This window comes from Cibotium barometz, chromosome 1, assembly GCF_041138505.1.
Source record: "Cibotium barometz isolate CiBa-2024 chromosome 1, ASM4113850v1, whole genome shotgun sequence".
In the NCBI taxonomy this organism is placed as follows: domain Eukaryota; kingdom Viridiplantae; phylum Streptophyta; class Polypodiopsida; order Cyatheales; family Cibotiaceae; genus Cibotium; species Cibotium barometz.
Window position 1 is genome coordinate 30,619,450 of NC_141046.1, and position 17,287 is coordinate 30,636,736.

The following is a 17,287-nucleotide window of genomic DNA, read 5'->3' on the forward strand; positions in this document are numbered from 1 at the left end:
AGATAAATCCAGTATTAAAAATTTTACAGGTCATCATTTATAGGCTTCAGCCTATTAGTAACCCTTCATTGGATTTTCATAGCATATAGGGTTGCATCAGCATGTAGGTCATTTTAGACTCGCATCTCATTTAGTCATGCATTAATCCTTTGCATTCGCAAGGCAGACAAGACCATCCTTGTTTGTCTAGAAGAAGTCTGACATCCATCATTAAAGGGGAAAGTGGAGTTTTGTGGGTCTCTTGGCATCAAAGTTCTCTTCAACATCGCCACCATCAGTTAGCGCATGTCTTGGCAGATAAGTGGGTCTTGCATAAGGTAGCAAAAAGGGGCTTCAACATTCACCTTAGGAGGTACACAGTTTCATGCTTTTTAGAGATTGTGTGTGAAAGGTTTCAATAGGAGGCCAGTCAGTGGTGTGTTGAGTTTTCCAAGCAATTTTAAGCTACATTGCTAGACAAATTCCTGCAGTTTAGGACTCTTGTTTCTGGTATTCCTCAGTTGCTCCTACGTAAGCCTTAATCCCTGTAGAAGAAGAAGTATGGGGTCAGTGGCGCCAATGGAGTTGGAATCAGTTGATTGACGGAATTAAAGTGTTGCAAGGCCTCCACCCTAGCAATAAGTTTAGCAGAAGGGAATGTCACGTGCACACCCTTCGGGTTGCACAGTGACAAGCTGGAATCATCATCATCAGCATCATCAATATCATCACTCACATCAGTGAGGGCATGGAGATCTAGCCAGCAGCCTCCAAGAGTTGATTGCCAACAGGAGCGTCCGAGAAACTAGTTAGCTAGCAAGGTCCGGGTCAGCTACTAGCAATGGGGCATTCAATCATGAATTTTATGTCCAGCCATTTGGTCAATAGCAGACAGCAGACCGACCAGCACCTCAGCATCCATATATAAGTATGAAGTCATAAATCAAGTAGATCATCAAATTCATTCATCATATCTTGAAGTCATCATTCAACATGAAGTCAACATCAACATCATAGATATCTGTTCACAGTTGTAATCATTTGCATCATTAATATAGTTGCATTTGCATTCATCTAAAATTAATCTCTACAGTAATTAAGTTAATTAAGGTTGTGATTACTATGATCAACCTCATTATGTAACACATGTAATCTCATCATGGTACATAAGAAAACAAAGACTAGAGCTATGAGCTGGGAATGTCGAATCCAAGCCATATGATATAAAATGGAATCATCATCATCATACAACCTATGGAGCTAGCTGCTAACCCCTCGGTAGGAGGAGGGGGCCATCAAGTATATCAAGCAAGGGGGTAGCTTGTAGAAGGCTCTACAGATCTATTGGGCATGGGAGGTTGCTTTGTGCCTCTCCAAGATCTCCTCAAGCTGGGGCTGATGTTTATGTTGCTAGGAAGGTCCAGGGAGTTTGGGATGTCGAGCTCATTATAGTGCTGTCAAGCTCATTATAGTGCTGTCGCCCGATCTAGAGCCACACCAGAGAGGGGTCTGGCGAGAGGTTGAGCACTCTAGAATGTGTGGATATGTCATCCATGGCTAGTGTGGCATCCTCTCGTGGTCGAAGAACTGAGTGATGGTCGCCTTGGGCCGGGGTGGATGTCTCCCATGAGGTCTCGACTCCCTAATCAGTGAGTCTTTGTGGTGATGAAGCCTTAGGCATCGCTGAATTGGGTAATCCGTGATCATGGATAAGGGTCCAAACCCCTCTCTAAAGAGATAGTGGAACCTCCCTCTAATCTCATAATATATGGTGCACCTAGATACGACTTGACCTCGGTGCATATCCTCTCCTCATGAGTCATGAGTCATGAGGTATGTGCATGGCTCTCCCTTAGGCGGTACGATTACGGAGTAGAGTCGATGGTAGTCATTCCATCTTCTTTGTAGTAGAATTTGGAAGGCCCATTAGTTTTGATACTCTGCAAAGTTTGCATCTTCTTTGTAGGTTTCTTCTTCTTCTTGTGTGACATTTGCTTGTGCTTTCTTGTGAAAGCAATCCTTGTCATTGTGGTTTTCCACAATGTTTGTGAGCATTCTTGGCATAGCAGTCCTCTACATGATTGTTCCTACCCAAAATGGAATACTTTTTTAACTTTGAAGGTCTTCTCGGTGTGAAGAAGGAGCTGCCCTCTCCGTTGCTTTGTACTTGACCTTCCCTTCTTCTTCCTTGAAGGAGGTTATTATCCCTTCCAAGATAAGGTTTGCCAAGTTCTTCAGTGTGGTGAGTGATGAGGTTCCCATAAAGCTCTTCTGGCGTAACTTTATGAACACTACTGCTAGGGCCACATCTTCTTCCACATTAGCTTTAAGACCTACAAGCTTTTCATATTAAGGACTTTATCCTGTACTTATGAGCATCAAAGCTCTCATGTGGTTGCATTACAAGACCATAGAACTCTATCTGCAAAGAAGCGTTAGAGTTCCTTGCTTCTTAAGTCCCCAAAAAGCTTGTCTAGATTTTCATATGCTTCTTTGGAGGTTGGGAGATCTGCAACATGGTGTATAAAATTATCAAAGAGTCCTAGGAGTCCTAGGGCTACGAAGACAAAGGCTCTTTGATCTCTCAGCTTCCATGCTTTCTGAGCTGCATCTTCATTCTCAGGAATCTTCTCTTCCCCTTCAATGAAAGGCCAAAGGTCATCCCTCATAAGACAAAACTTCAGCCTAGTCTGCGACATGTGGAATTTTTTCCCATTGAATTTTTCAATGAACATGTGGGTAGTTATGATATGCTATGAATCTGGGAAGGTCTTAATAGAGTAGAGTTTCCAATGCTAGTGTCTAATCCCATACAGATAATGCCCAAGGAAAAAAATTGGGTTTCCAAACAAGGGGTTTTTTAATCAATAATGCTTTAGCATGTTATAGTAACACCTTAATGCTAGATTTACACCCTCAATTGTGAAAATTAATAAAGTAATTAAGATTAATTACTTTGATTAAGCAAGATTTACAAAAATTGAAAATGGGCCCAATCGACTTTATTTAGCTATATGGTTGCAAATATTTTGTATTTTGGAAATATAGTGGTATTTTTAAAAAAAGAAATTTCATGTGCTTTTGTTGTTGCAAAATGCATTTTTTCCAAGCTATTCTATGGTGATTCTTTTGACAGGAAATTTGTTCGTATTGATCTATGAACTATGATGGAACTAACACTACATCTGGTAATATTCCATGATGTGGTAAAGGTGTGAAGAAAACATCTATTGAACCTTGATGATAAAAAGGAAATAAATACATTTTTAATGTTTCGCTTATCATGTGATGTGATATTTTCATTAGATTTTGACATGGCAAAGTTAAGTTTTGTTCATTGTTATTTTTGAAAGGAATGTCAAGGTTCTTGAAACTCCTTTGAAGCATGAAACTAAGAATCATAGAAACAAAACCTCTTGGTGATCTTTTTCTGCCCAATTTTGGCTCTTGTAAAACAAGTATTTGGCCTAAAGTTTTTTCTTGCATGTTTAATTTTGTGTGTTCCTCATTTTACCTCCTTTTTACTCCCAACTTGTGCTCCCATTGCAGCCTCTTGTGGCTCATAGGCCTTTATTGCTTTTACAAGAATCATTGCGCACTTTTGAATTGTACTCTCCTACTCTATTTGTTTTCAAGGCCTTGATCCATTTCCCAAGCTGCTTGTGTTGCTTTGAGTTCAGAAAGCAGTTAAAAGCTTTGGACTTGTGTTTCAAGAAACACACCCACTCACTTGGAAAAGAAGAAGAAGAAATACATCTCAGTTCTATGAGTAATCGTTAAATGTAACAAACATAATATGATAAATCACCAAGTGAATAGGGGCCTACAATGAGTGGGAAAAGAAATTCAATTAATTAATGAGAGGAAGTGGGTGGGTCTAACTAAGGTGGCTCATAAATAATTGATGTTATCAGGACACACCCCTTTCCGCTAGCGTAGCAATTTAACCGTTTCCACCATCTTCCATTGCTTTTCATTCTCGCGCGGACCCACTCCACGGGAAACCTACAACAAAGGAGCTTGAAACATCTCCACTTCAAACAGAACAAGGCAGAGATATTCTCCTTTGAGGAGATTGAGCCCCTTGCAGTGGACGGTGTCTCCATTCTTGGGATGCATTAAGGCACCGTCATCCCATGGCTATCGACCTGCTTATGCCTCTGCAACACGCGCTCTTTCGGCAGCCCATGCATGCAAAACAACCAATGGCTCAGATGCATCACAAATGAACGGGAAGAACGATCAGACTGGCCAAAATTTGCATGCTGCCATCAGCCAAGTTGCAACCGATGGAGGCGATGGCTGCAAATCTTGTTGAGGTGCGAGAGAAGGGGGAGGCCATAAGGGAGGATTCAGGAAGGATGATGCATTTTTTCTTCCATAGGAATTTTTAAAACGGTTTTAAAAAAATAATTATGAGCTGGAGTTTCCATTGATGCATTCGATTGTGAGCTGTGATTTTCAGAGGCGAGAAAGATTGATGAGTATTGAGCAAGTAAGCAGAGCCTATCACCCCCTTCTGTTTGTGCTGCACTCCTTTTCTCTTGCCTTATTTATTTTTCCCCTGTTTTTGCTTCTCCTGCTGTTTCTGATGCGCTTTCGGGCGCCCTTCCCCGCCCTCCTATGCTCCTGCCGGCCCTGCCCCCCTCCTCCGCCTCTTCCGCCCATCTTGGTCGCCTCCACCCCTTCCGCCCCCTCACCGCCGATTCCGGCCTTCTCTGCCTCCTTGCTGCAGTCGCTCTGCCCATCGCGGCTGAGGCTGCAGCCGCTGTGGCGAGGGTAGCTGGGATCCCTTCTATTAAAGTTCTCATTGCCTCCCCAGAAAACCTTCCTTGCTAGATTGTGCAATGTGATCCCCATCTTGTCGGCTCCCTTTTTCTGAAGCGGGGTAGAGTTTTTGGGACTGTTTTGTGTGTCCCCAAATAGGGCATCTCGCGCACGCATGCCCTCACCGGCGCGCAGGGCCACACCAACCACTGAAAGCCCTGGATGGTGGTGAGCCCCGCAAACGCTAGCCTCGCCGCCCCCACATCCTTTCCTTCAACTCCTCTTCCGGAAGATGGAGAGCCTGATGAGCTCCTTCTGCTCCTGATCAGGCCCACAGGTGACAGGAGAGCAACGGGCTGCAGTGGTGGAATCCTTGCAAACGCCGTCGTCGCTGTCAAGGTGGGCATGGTAGGGACCGCACCCCTATGGATGCTGGCACATGCTGCCCAGTGCCCTCAACGCAAGAGTTCTGACTTTGAACCATTAACAAACATTTATCCAGGGACTCGAGCCAGGATTTGGAACTGGATTTTCCAGAGCAGCCCAGTCTGTTGATAAAGCGGCAACTTGTTCTAATAAGTGACTGGCCCTCACGCTCATCTCCGCACCCCCCATCCTCTTCCTTCCCTGTAGAATCCTCTGCAGGGAGTACGTGTGGAACCTTATGAGCCTCCTCCTTGTCATCAACTCTGCCTCCCCAGTCCCCCCCCCGCCCCCCTTTCTTCTTTTCTCAGGCCTCTTCTGAGCAGGGTAGTACCCTCCAGCAGCGCCTGATCCGCCGCAGCCCCTAATAGCCGCACTCTAAACCGGAACCCGGCAGGGACTAGCATTTGCTCTTCGCGGCCCTCTCTCTCCAGTCAGAGGGTGCTCTCCCTTGCATCATGGGAAATGCCTTCCCCTCGAGGTGAGTTCTCTAGTGGAGGTAGTGACATATCTCTGCGTCTAAGTGATTCTTCACCAATGTCGCCCTTCACTAACAGATGTGGGTGCAGCCGTCTTCTGAGCGTGGTTCCTCAGTGAGGGGACTACGAGTCAGTGGAGGGCGTCCTCGTGAGCCAGGCCGTCATCTTTTCACATTCCTTCAATGAACTCAGGATCCTGCTTAACAGCTGCAACCTCTGTGAGGTACACTGTAAGGAATAATCATGTCTACGTGGCATTGGATTAAGGTGTGCATGTGACATCTCAAGGGAGACGCCTAATGGTTCAGTTGGAACTTGACCCTGGGGAAGCCCTACCACTAAAAGAGAAAGAAGTAGTTCCAGGAGTGGAGGAACTACGAGTCCGGCTTCGCATGGAAGAAGAGAAGCTTGAGAAGAGCAAAGCTGATTTGGAAGCTAGATGGGTTGAAAAAGGTAAGCAAGTTCTTGACACTTCTCATGTAGAGCAAGAGTCTTCTTTATTTGTGGATTTTGGAATTCAATTGCAGGTAAATCCCAAAGATTTAGCCCTTTCCTACCTCATAAGGAAAGGTGAGGTGGTTTTGGGGAAGGATGCCAACCTTGTATTTGTGAAACCTCTTTGTGATAAGTAAGGAAGTGGGGCTGCCTGGACAGCTTAGACACATGCACAAAAGGACACTCACACTCTATCAATGCATTCACTAGCACCACAAGTGGTACGTTTTTCCTAGATCTCTTTTTGGTGGACCTCGTGGAGGCATGTAAATGCGGGAAGAGAGTCATGGTAACTCGCAGCCCAAAGCCTATGCAGGAAAGCCTATGAATGGAATCTCAGAAGCCACATTTGTGCATGATAAAGGCAAGGTGGGTAATATAAATGTTAATAAGAACAAAGGGCAAATGTGTGGTGGTGATGCAGGGCCTAATGATGTAGGCAGAGGGAAAAGAAAGCAGGATGTATGTATTCTGGAAGATGCCATATCCGAGGACTCCACCCCTTAGCATCAAGGGAGTGCAGAGTTTAAAACAGGTAATAAACGGATAAAATTTGATGATTATCATGGGGATTTGCATGTAGATAAGGCATTGGCTTTTATATCTCAATTTGAGATAGCCTTTCTGAAAGAAGAATATACAGAGAAATCAAAGCTTCGACAAGTGGCCCTCAACGCACGGAGGCATGCAATCACACGTGTGCGGCAACGCCCCACTCGCCCGTGATCGTTGCCACACACATCCCTTTGAATAAATCTCACTTAACTCCCAGATCTCCATGCTCCTCGCTCTCCCCTTATGGTGTCTCGTTACGCTTATTTGAAAATGGAAATAAGAAGAAGAACCATTAATAGTCAATGCTTGAAAATAATGTTTTTCATAACCAATCCAAATAAATGCATTACTTTAATATATCTAGGATTTGGTACTTCAAATAAAATACAAATAATATCACTAAATTGTATGTTTTTAATTCCTCTTAAGCAAACGAGAATTTTCAATAGAAACCGGTTTTTTGAAAGATTAATTATACAATGCACTCGGAAAGCATAGATAACCAGTAGACATATCAACAAGGGAAGAACTGAAGGTTTCTACACAGGAGGATCTACGGCGCTGTCTGCTTCGACTAGTTTAGTGTCTCGCTCGTCCTCTCGTTTCCACTTCAGGCGTAAGAAGGCGAAGGTTGCGGCGACGAAGACCCAGAACAAAATGTAGGCGGAGAGGGTGCCCTGAGTGGCCTCGTTGCGCCACCCCAGGACAGCATTGAGGAGGGGCCAGATGCCGTTCCCCTCGCCGTCGCAGCAGTTCATCTTCCAAAGGAAGTGCTCATTGTGCGTGTACTCCTCGAACTCGTGGACGGAGCCACTGAAGACTCCAGCCGCGATCAGCAGAAGTAGGAAAGTGGCCGCTCCCAAGAAGTACTTGAAAGCCACATGGGTTCCCCCTCTGTAGAGCAGATATCCCACCGTGATACCGCACAAGGCTCCCACCACTGCAGGGATGGGGTACGCTGTGCCGGAGCCTTCCAGCCCTATGCCTCCTAGGAATATCACTGCTTCTACCCCCTCTCTTAAAACCACAGTAAACGGGATCAGAAACAAGGCATACTTGCTCCTCTTGGTCTGGAGCTTGCCGTGGCTGTCTAAGGCATCTATCGTCACTTTGGTCAGCTTCCTTTCCCACTTGGCCCTCCAAGTGTCCACCCTCACCATGGAGAATGCCATCACGGTGATGAGGACGACTGCCACCAGGCCCAGGATTCCCTCCCACAGAGCCTCCGAGCTGTCCCAGGCTTGCTTAGCAACCGTGTAGTAAAGAGACAGGAAGATGGTGGCCGCAGCCAAAGAGAGGCCCGCCCCAGCTACCGTCCCCAGCCACACCTGCTTCGTCATCCTCTTCCTTGTAGCGTGGTCCTCGACCAGCTTGCTGAGCAAGGCAAGCATGACGGAGAGGATAACGGACGCCTCCAGCGTCTCTCGGAAGAGAATAAAAAAAGCGGGCACGCTAAAGAGCTGCACCATGTTGCTCTGAGGTAGGGGTGAAGATGGAGGGCTCTTCAGGGGAGGGGTGGAGCTTTCTTAGGATACGTGCAGGCAGGGACGCTTTTTAAATTGTCGACCGAGTGCCTTGCGATTGACTCCGGGGCTGGCTTTTTCGATTGATTTGAAGTGCACGTTCAAGCGTCCTCCTGGCGCGCGAGTGGGGGGACCTGGAATTTCCATCCTGAGGTGGCCTGGGCGTGAGTGTCTGAGTGCCTGCAAACAACACTATTTTACCATTTCTGTGCCGGCTCTGTCAGCTCACTAACACAAGCTCCCAGCTTCCAACGTTTTCATATGCTTTCTTGGCCTCCCGTCAGGGCGTGGTGGACCGTGGAGGTGGTCCTGAAGCCAGGAGCACAATAGATCAATCATCAGCTTGTCCGCCTGCGTGTGCCATGCACATGTTTTCCACAAGCTTATCAGCCCCAGCGCGTTGATGAGATTTCTCGAAGAGCGTTCGGAGTCTCCGGACCATATTGTCTAATTCGAATTGATTTCGAATATAAAAAAACACACACACACACACAGTGCGCGCGCACACACGTAGTTGCGTCACTGACTTGTGTCTAGACTTGTAATGAGCCGGCGGGTATCTTCGAACCCAGGTCCTCACGTCCACGTCCATTGTAGGTCCTCACCCGGGGAGGCCATACCTTCCGACGTCCTCACCCGGGAAGGCCATACCTTCTAGTTGATTTAGTGTAACTTGTCAAGGCATTTTAAAAATTTGCAAGTATTTTACGGCCAAAATGATAAAAAAACAACCCAAAATGATAAAAACAGGCATGACCCTTATCAAAAAGCACGTCTCAGGAGACTATCACAACACGCTACATGCTCGTTGTAGTAAAATTTATCAACTCTTTCAACATCGCATTGAGACATCAACTTTAAGCTAAACCAAGTAGTCACACTCTCATCTAATGCAGATTCTCTTGGTAAATTAATCACTATTTCAACCCATCATTTCTTAAGGATTTCATTATACAAAAAAAAAATATCTACCCCTTTTTGTAGTGAAGAAGTCAACCCTCACAAAGTATTAAAGAGGTCAAATATCAACCACATATTGGAGAGAAAAAATGCAAGAAATATTCTAGAATTGAAAAAGAGGTAGCCTTGAGATCAAATAGTAGGCTTAAAATCTAGCAGCTAGAAAATTTCTTGGTACTCTTATGCATACTATAAGAAAGAGAAACTTGGACATGCATATACGGGCATGTACTTGTGCACACAAATGTGTGCATGTGGGTGCATGCACACTTCCTACACACATTTTTCTTTGTGCATATTTATTACATGAAGGGAATCTACAAATTTTTTTTAAAAATAGTACGATAGATGTGTTGATATCGTTGAAGCATAGTTCTTAAGGTCCTACATCCAACACATACTATCCATCAAGGCTATGATTAACATTGATATCAACGTCAGTAGGTTTAAAAAATACATTTGCATTAATGTTCATGTGTCACTACAAATTTATCAAGAATCTGAGTGAATTATTATGGAACGAAACTATGAAAGTAAATTTATAATTTTTATCAAGGATTTTAGTAAATTATTATGGAATGAGACTCTAAAAGAAAATTTATAGTTTTTCATCTTGTGCAAGGTCCATGGCTTCAATGAGGTCGATTTCTAATGTCCTCTCCATGTCTTCTCTACATCTTCCAACATAGGATTAAAGAGCTCATAGTTAACTAATAAGCAATCATACAAGGATTTGTGGGTGGATGCACTAGAGTTCATTAGAGGATGATGTAGCTTCTTTCTCTTTTATCAATTGGTTTTCATTCATAGCGACGTTCGCAATAATTACATCATGAGCATCTCTTTGATTTGCCTCCAATTAATTGGGGACGTTATCTTCTTCTTCTTCCATCTATAAGGTAGGATATTCCTTAATATATTTAACTTTAAATATTTGTTTAATGCTTTGAGGTGCAAATTGTATTACATGCCACATTGTGAGTTCAAAAGTTTGGTTGGAAGATTATATGTTACAACTAATATCATAGATCTATTGTTATTTCCATATTAGTCATAAGGGAAAAACATTATTAATAGATTATTAGTATCCATTTAAAAAAAAGTTACTTACATTTTTATGGTATTATAAATGTATCACAAAGATCTCTCTCTAACTTTGTTGATCCTATAATACAGAATTCACTTTTATCTCTTCTCATCATTGCTTCAGGAAAATTGAGACCACTTTGAACCATTGTACATCAATAATGAACATGTTAAATCGCTTAACTCTAGGTTTTATAATGATATCTTGTATAGCTCCAAGCTCCACAAGAACACTTGTATCACTAGCACTTGCTCAACTCTTGCTTGACTCTCTTAGAGAACGCTATCCATTATTCCACAATTAAAGTTATTCTTCTCGTATCTATAGGCTCCATATTAAAGTGTCAAATGCTCCAAATTTACTATACTTATATACATAAGAGAAAAACTATTATTAATTACAATAAAGGGATCTAGACAAAGCAGCTCTGATACCACTACAAGAGAGGGGTCTAGTGAGATAAGGATTTTACACTCATTATACATAGAGTACACACATGTGTCCACTCACCATAGGGAGTAGCACCTAAGCATGGAAAGTTTTCCATGAATCAACCATGAAAGCTTGGGCCATAAGCTCCAAGAAAGGTAACTATGTATTGAGGGAGGATTCTAGAGGGGTGGCCTCTAACACTCTCCTAGATCCCTAGCTCACAAAACACAAGGAGGAGGGAGGCAAGGTGATGGAAAAGGCTCCAAAGTAAAACTCTCTCGAACCTCACACCAAAACACTCAAGGCCCTGGACCGCACTCTTAGGGGAGCTCCTCCCTCCTCAACCCTCTTAGTGACACACTAAGCCTAGTGGAGAAGAGAGTAGGGGCAAGACCACACCTTTCCTTGCTCCTCATTACTTCACATGCATGGGGCACATTAAGACTCTACCCAAAGAGAAACTCTAAGCATGTAATACAAATATTCTATTGAAATGAGAGAGAGAGAGGGGGAGAGGATATGCACTTGATGATAGGAAAATACCCACAATACAATCTTATTGATATGAAAAGTACGGATACAAGCATAAGGATTACAAGGCTTGAGGATCAAGAGGATGACTAGAGTGATAGCCTAAGGATGATGGATAGAGATAAAGGGTAATGGCTCCTATGGATGGATCTCTATTCTCTCTTGTGTTGGTGCCAAGACTATGACCCTTTTTATAGGCCTCCAAGAGTACAAAGATATTTCATATCATGAGATATTACAAGGTTTGGTGTCCTCTTAGCTTGCCATGTGGTGGCGGGATATTTTGGATAGATGAGGATGGAGATACTTTGGATATCCAAGGTGAGTTGGGGTTACATGCGCTAAAATATCTCCAAGTAATTCTCCAAAATGAGCCTCTCCAAGGATATATAGATGGTGTGTAGAGGCTTAGTGAATCCTCATGAATGTTTCTAGAGATGGTGGGTTTCTCCACAAAAGAAAATCTTGAGATAATACCAAGCTTTGATATTTTGTTTCTTTATTACAAAAAAGGGAAGGTTGACTTTGCATGCCTTATTCCATAAATGGAAGGTTGGAAAGTGGAGACCACCTTTGAAAATCTCTTTTAGAACCTTGTATCCTTGTAGCAAAGTGCACATCCTCACTTGTTTTCTTTTTTTTAGTTGGAGGAACCTTTCCTTACATGCCTTTATTGGCTTACATATATTTTTTCAAAAGGTAGGCCTAGTGTGGGCCTAAGACTAGTGAGGCTACTTTTAGGAATATATATATATATATATATATATACACACACACACACACACACACACACACACACACACACACACACAATCCAAAGATGGTTTTGACTTTTGTAGGTTGATGATAAATTCTCCAAAAAGGAAAGGAATTAACAATTACATGGAGGGTGGCATGTGTGGGGTTGTTCATGTGGGAGAGAAGCTTGATGAGGGTTTGGGCGAGCATGTGTGCGCGGGATGGCTTGGGGTGGCTCACGTGGGCCCGGGTGGAGAGGCTATGCATGAGGGTGGAGAGGCTATGCATGAGGGTGTGAAGAGGGAGCTTCCAGCATGCGTGTGGGACAAGTGGGACCCATGTAAACACATGGGCGTGGGTGGGCCCATGTGGGCTCCACAAGGTGTCGGGGAAAAAGAGGGTGGGAGAGTAGAGATTGATAATGAGGGAGAAAAAATGATATTATATAGCATATATATGTATATATATATATAGTGTAGCATGGCTTTTGTATCTACTAGGTGTGAGATCTAACAAATACAATATGGTGGTGTAAATAATATATATAGTAGTATGATAGCATAGCTAGGATAGGGCATAGTAGGTTGGTGCAAAAGGAGACTTTTAGGAAAAAGATATCTTAGGCATAAATATATATGAGGAAATAGACTTAGGATTTATTTACTTGTGCAAGTATATATATAAAGATGAGAGAGAAAATAGGGCAAATAGTAGGTGGTAGAAATATGCATACTTATAGTGTAGTTATAGATATAGTACCTAAGGGATTTTGAAAAGGTAGAAGGGAGACGGGGGGCAAGATTTTGTGCATTTTTTGCAAGCCCTATGAAAAAAATTAATTCATGGGGGATTTGAGTTTACCTTGTCTCAGTATATAATAAGTCAAAAGGAAAAAAAGATCCAAAAGCTATCCAATAAGTGACTTATATAGTCACTTACTCTAAAGATGTGCCACACTAGCCCATGCCCAAGATCTATGTGCCTAAACCCCATGTGTCCATGTGCTAGTGAAAAATAGCTTTGTTACAAACAATCCTCCTCCTACAATGACTTCATCCTCAAAATCAAAGGGTGGTCATGCATAAGCAACATATACAAAAGGCTATTTATTAAAGCAAAAAGTCGACCCACAACTAGGTATCAATGTGGTAGGGTCAAATAAAAGACCAAAGTGCCAAAACGTGAATTGTGTCAAAATTGCATGACCCTCGTGATCAAATGGAAAGGATGGTGAAGTGTTGTCGAAGATGAGGTGAACCATGCAGCAAAGCCATGAAAAATCCAAGACCGTTGGCTCCATGATAAACCTAGATCAAATGGAAAATGTAGAGAATCCTGATTGATGATGAGGAGGATAGCTATATATCCTCCCGGGTCAAATGAGTAGCCATGGTTGTTAGACATTTACATTAATTTAGTCCGAGGCAATTAGGCCTAGACCGGACATTATTCGTGTGTGCACGGGCAAGGGCCTAGTGGGCCAAGGTCCGTAGCTCGGGGGTTAGCCAAGGAGCGCGGGAATGGGAGCTAAGAGAGCATTTGCTCTAAGGGACATCCATTTTTAGTAGCTCATGGGCTATATTGGTTGGGAGGTGAGAAGCGCACACATATCTTTTTTTGGAGGACTTATCACATTTGGTATCGGAGCGTCTGGAACGTTGCAGTAGGTAGCGGTGAACGGTGCAGTAGGTCGCTGTGAACGGTGCAGCAGGTTGAATTAAAAAAAAGAAAGAGAAAAGGATGGGCTGCGCTGTGCCATAGCAAACGCCGCAAGCAGCCGAAGAAGGGACCACAGAATATCCGCCAGCGGCCAACGTTGAGCGCCCAACAATCCAGCCCACGAGCGCTCTCTCTCTCGTTTACTTCGAAAGTAAGGGGGGCCACGCTTTGCATGTTAAATCGTTTGCCTTCTGCTGTCTTTGCCTATGTGGGATTTTGGTTCAAACAATTCAAGCTCGCTCAGCGCTTCTGGAAACTTGAGGATGCTGCAGACGTCCGGCGGAAAGCTGCAGTCCGTCGTGAAGCCAGTCGTGAAGCCAGATATGCGTTTCTGACTCTTTCATGCTTTAAAAGGGTGTTCTAGTACATGTATAAAGTGCACAGGCAGTGTTTATGCGTGGATATGCGTGTATAGAGTAAATTGCACATCAATTTGTGGCTCTGCAATTTCTGGTTTTTTGCATCAAAAAGGCAAATTTGGACTTGTTTCGCATCAAAATCACATGTTTTGAGCAAAATTGGGGCAATTGATGCATAGTTTTTGGGGTTATCATGCATTTTATGCTGTCATGCTGGTAAATTGCATTGAAAGACAATAAAATGCAGAAGTTACAAGTGCAATTAGTGTTTGTGTGACAGTTTGCTACCTGTAAATATTTTGGTGTTTTTCCTATACTCTTTTCATCAAGCCATTAAAAAAAAAAATGGAAGGAGAATCCTCACAGCAACATGTGCCTGATTCGACCATGCATGACGAGGATGAAACACGATGTGACTACTATGGTTGCTCGTATTGATTCTATGGAAAACACTATGCAATTAGTTCTTAATCAAATGAAAGAATTGACTGAAATGCGGGGAAAAGAATTAGAAAAGTCTATATCCATCCCTCTTGATGAGGAAATCAATCAAGGCGGTCTTGGAGAGCCAGGAACTTTGGCTACAGTGCCTACTTTGGGGCGAGCCAAGTGGCAACTTAAAGATCTCAAACCGCCTAAATATAATGGCAATACAGCAGCTCGCACAGCAGATGCAGTGGAACAATGGCTTTCCAAGTGGGAGCAATGTTTTAGGCTGTGCCATATAAATGATGATGTGGCTAAGATTCAGCAAGCCACGTATAACCTCCTCGATGTGGCTCATCGATGGTGGAGGAAGATAGAAAAGGACAAAGCTGAGCCTGTTACCTGGAATGCCTTTAAAGTTATATTTTATAATAACTTTGTGCCACCTGATGAGCGCAGTCGAGCGCTTGATTCTTGGTTCTTTATGTCGCAGAAGAACTATTCTGTTCAAGAATATGCGGATAGGTATCGGGAAGTCTTGCTAAAAGTGCCAGAGCATATTCCTGATGATTTCCTGCAAGTTCATAAATTTGTGTTGGGTCTTAAAGAAACTCTTCGGCCTCTAGTGCGCAAAGAGAAATGCTCTACGTTGAATGAGGCTATTGAATTAGCAATTGTGCTTGAGGATGGCAAGAAATTTCCTTCGGGAGGTGGAGGCCAGAAATCCTCTTGGACTCGCGCCCCTAGATATTTGGCCCCAGCTTCTTCTACTTTACCATCCACTGGTGAGGGTAGGGGTAAAGAGACTAAAGAGATTCATATGATCAAAACTGCAAAGGGGACCAAAAGAAAAGTTTCTGCTATGGCGGAAAGGGCTTTTAATAGATCTATGCTTACTCCGCAGCAAAGGGATAAAGCAATGAAGGAAGGGCTGTGTTATGGATGTATGGGCCAGCATAAATTTAAAGATTTCCCAAAGAAGTCAAAGATCACGGCTAGTATGATGGTTAATCCAATGCAAGTGTCGGAGGACAGTGAGGATGACTATTACATGGATTACCTTTGTCTATTGTCTCAGACAGAGATGTGCGTTTTTGTGGACATTTCTGGAGACATATTTTTGCAAAGTTAAATGTTACTCTCAATATGAGTAGTGGTGACCACCCCCAGACAGATGGTCAAACGGAAAGGGTCAACCAAGTACTCGAGGACATGTTACGTGCTTATGTATCTGATAGCCAGACAGATTGGGATCTATACTTACCCTTGCTAGAGTTTGCATATAATAATAGACCTCATAAGGTAACTGGTATATCTCCTTTTCAGATGAATTATGGTATGTCTCCCTTAACTCCTGGTACTATAGGCACACCACAGAAATGTCCTAGTGCGGCAGAATTTTTAGCAAGAATGCAAGATACTCTAGCATTGGCTAAAACTAAGCTTCAGCAAGCAGCTGAAAGAGCTAAGTTTTATGCTGATAAGAAAAGATCTCCTCGATCTTTTGAAAAGGGAGAAAAAGGTTTTCTTCAAGTACCATTAAACTCTACATCTTTATTTACTGGAAAGTGTCCTAAGCTTTCGCCTAGATTTTGTGGACCTTGGACCATTATGGAGAAGCTTAGTGACGTAGCTTACCGGTTGGAACTTCCACCACACTGTCGTGTCCATCCGGTGTTTCATGTTAGTAAACTCAAGAGATATATATCTAAGGATGATAACCTAATTGATGGTCTTATCTCTTTGCAGGAAAATGACTCTGTAGACCATGGTCCAGACAAGATACTAGATCGCAGAGAGAAGCGGTTACGTAATCGCGTTCTCCGAGAATTTCTAGTTGCCTGGAAAGGTCTTCCTTTAACCGATGCTACTTGGGAATCAGAAGCTCTGATTCGTAAACATTTCCCATAGTTGATCATCGAGGACGATGATCTTAGAAGGGGGAGAGAATGTTAGACATTTACATTAATTTAGTCCGAGGCAATTAGGCCTAGACCGGACATTATTTGTGTGTGCACGGGCAAGGGCCTAGTGGGCCAAGGTCCGTAGCTCGGGGGTTAGCCAAGGAGCGCGGGAATGGGAGCTAAGAGAGCATTTGCTCTAAGGGACATCCATTTTTAGTAGCTCATGGGCTATATTGGTTGGGAGGTGAGAAGCGCACACATATCTTTTTTTGGAGGACTTATCACAATGGTATACATCATGGACCCCTAAAATCAATGTAGTACTAGTTCTTGGGTCGAAGGCAAAGCTCACAAGCCCATAGTGTGAATTGAGCATCCAACAAAATGTCGAGTGGTCTTGGCACAAAAGAATCACTCTGTAGGCCCAAATAAAGATGTGCATTCAAAAGATATGCCACATAATCAAGTACCCTACATCACAAAGTGGCATATAATGCATCCAAAGACAAATGTCTTGGTTCCAAAGAGCATAGGATCATGTCTACATCCATGGGAGCTAGATGAACATGACTCATCATTGGTATCATGCAAGAAAAAATGTGAGTCAATGTCGTCGACCCATGAAGCATCACTTGAGCCATCCAAGACATGGTCCACTACATCAACATATGTATGAGCTTGATACACACCATGTAACATATCTACATGTGCAAGACCATCTACATGTGTATGATCATCCAAATAAAAATCATGATCAACACAATAAGCATAATCATCACTGAATACTGACAATGTATCCAGATATGAGAAATATGTAGCATCATCCACTAAGTCACTAAACATGTCACCCTCATAGTCTATAGGCACGGTTTGTCTCTATCAATGGTGTCCATATATAACCCATATCCCT

General features: G+C 43.1%; 1 long non-coding RNA gene and 1 pseudogene across 1 annotated transcript; one reads left to right on the forward strand and one right to left on the reverse strand.

Moving 5' to 3' along the window:
- Positions 1 to 5,582: 5,582 nt before the first annotated feature.
- On the forward strand, positions 5,583 to 6,936 carry LOC147641863 (uncharacterized). Its single transcript, XR_015266280.1, has 2 exons — positions 5,583 to 6,101; positions 6,568 to 6,936. It is a non-coding gene; the product is annotated as an uncharacterized LOC147641863 (long non-coding RNA).
- Positions 6,937 to 7,135: 199 nt separating this feature from the next.
- LOC147641864 (high affinity iron permease 1 pseudogene) lies at positions 7,136 to 8,496 on the reverse strand (annotated as a pseudogene).
- Positions 8,497 to 17,287: the final 8,791 nt, after the last annotated feature.